Below are 2,124 nucleotides of genomic sequence, written 5' to 3'. Positions count from 1 at the left end.
CCGAGTGAAAGGAATACAAGCACGACAGTATGAAAAATGCGAATTTTCGTACTGTTCAAATAAAAAATCATTAGCGTAGCAGCGGCTTTGAATACTTAAATGGAACGTTAAATTGATCGTTTTCGAATTGAACAGCGTTCGCATTTATTTAAATGGCATTTGTCATTTGTGGATGTTAATGGATATAAATTACCCTCGTGCTCGTGTGTGCCTGTCGTACAAGGGTGTGTGTGTGTTTTCGGATGTGGATGTGGTCGTTTGTGTATGAATCTCCTAATGTCATTTATCATTTCGTTCAAGTCCTTCGGGGGATTTCACTGAAAAATTTTCATCTCTTAACTTTTTGATGTTGACGCTGGCGGCGCGATTGTGTTCGTGGAAATGTCGCGATGCAAACGTAAAAATTATCAGGAAATATAAAAGTTAAAGGTCAGGGGTATATCTTGAGTTGAAAAAACGGTACAATTACATTGAATAGTACACAGGCCTTTATTATAAAATTAAATGACATTTTACATATTAAGCCTTCGTTGTTCATTATTATAATTGCTATAAGTAAGCTTCTTAGTGACGAATTATTGTTGTACATTAAAATATCATAAAAACATGTTTTAAGATTAGCAATATCGCACACTGTATACCATATGAATATACAGATGTTGACTACTTGCCCCTGTCACTATATTAAAAAAGCATACAATACTTAAGTATACTTTTTTGACTTCAGCTTAAATTTAATAAGCGTATTACGAAACTTATGTCAAAAAACTAAATGATGTTGTGAGAGGCCGATCTATTTAACAAAAATAAGGCTATACCTAGTAACAGCTGACATGACGGTAGCGTTGGTACTACATTTTTGGTGAACCTCGACCGGCGGTGCTTCGCCCGCCGATTTCCTGTATCTTTAAATTTAAATAATATTTAACTTATTGTAAAATATTTCTAGAGAGGCCCAATCTGTGTATAATTGTACAAACATACTTTTTGTTCCGACTCATTGCACTAAATCAGTGCCTCGTAGAGCTTCGGACGACCACGCTTAACAACAACACAAGCAACAACAAGAACTCTAGTTTGATTTTCAGCAACATGATATATTTGTATAGTCCGATAAGATCATTAAATTGGAATTTTTAAATTAAAATTCTATTAAAAACAGCTTATTATTTAATTAATCAAAGTATATAATATATTGTTGCTGAAGCTATAGTCTATTGTGTTCCTGCCGAACAAGCTTGCCGATTAAAGTGTATTAGAAAGTAATTTTGAGAAGCTTTTCGATATTTAAATTTTCTCTCTACGCTCCCCCTCTTTCCTCAAGCACCCATTCCAGCATCCAGCCTGCTGTTATCGGTTAACCAATTCGTTTTGGCGATCTTTTGGCCGAGTTGACGCGCGGACCTATTTGCTTATCTCTTGTATATTCAGATCTAACGTCGGACAGTGCAGTGTTTCTGCCAAGATTTACGGTCAGCCTCTATTCAAACAAAGCCTTATGGATATTATAAACGAAAACGGGCATCACGTTGAATTTAATAATTTATAGTCTTGTTAGTAATTTTATTGCGTCAAAGTCGCAACTCGTAATTTAATACAAACAGACGATCGTTTGTGCAATTAGATTCCTTTCAACTCTCACTTTTAACAGGCAATATATACAATAACTCAGTCCAAATTAAGTGAACACGTTTAAAATTTAATTGATATTTCTATTGAAATAAATTACAGAAAAACATTAATTTATATCAATGTAATATATTTGATCAAAAGTGGTGGATCAAATAAGAGTGGTCTAATTGACTTAATATTTTTCACGATTAAACCACCTAATAAAATGAAATCATTTCTTAGAACTGAATTTTTTGATTACTACTTCCACTCTCAAGCGTTTAAAAATGTAGCTTTTTCCAAAAAAAAAAGGAAAATTTAATAAAAACCTTAACCTAGATAACCGTATTTTTCACTTACCACCCAGCGAGCTGGCGTCCCTTCAATAAAATTTCCCAATAAGATCCCACCATGGCCAACAATTCAGAATTTACTTTACGCATAGTAATCCGAGATCCCCCGGCCTCCGTCCCCCACCGGTACCCATAAAACTCTCCCATGGACCTAAGTATG

This window comes from Plectrocnemia conspersa, unplaced genomic scaffold, assembly GCF_051122295.1.
Source record: "Plectrocnemia conspersa isolate PC_06_02 unplaced genomic scaffold, ASM5112229v1 ptg000007l, whole genome shotgun sequence".
In the NCBI taxonomy this organism is placed as follows: domain Eukaryota; kingdom Metazoa; phylum Arthropoda; class Insecta; order Trichoptera; family Polycentropodidae; genus Plectrocnemia; species Plectrocnemia conspersa.
The sequence above is the reverse complement of the archived record's forward strand: the minus strand, read 5'-3'. Positions refer to the sequence as shown.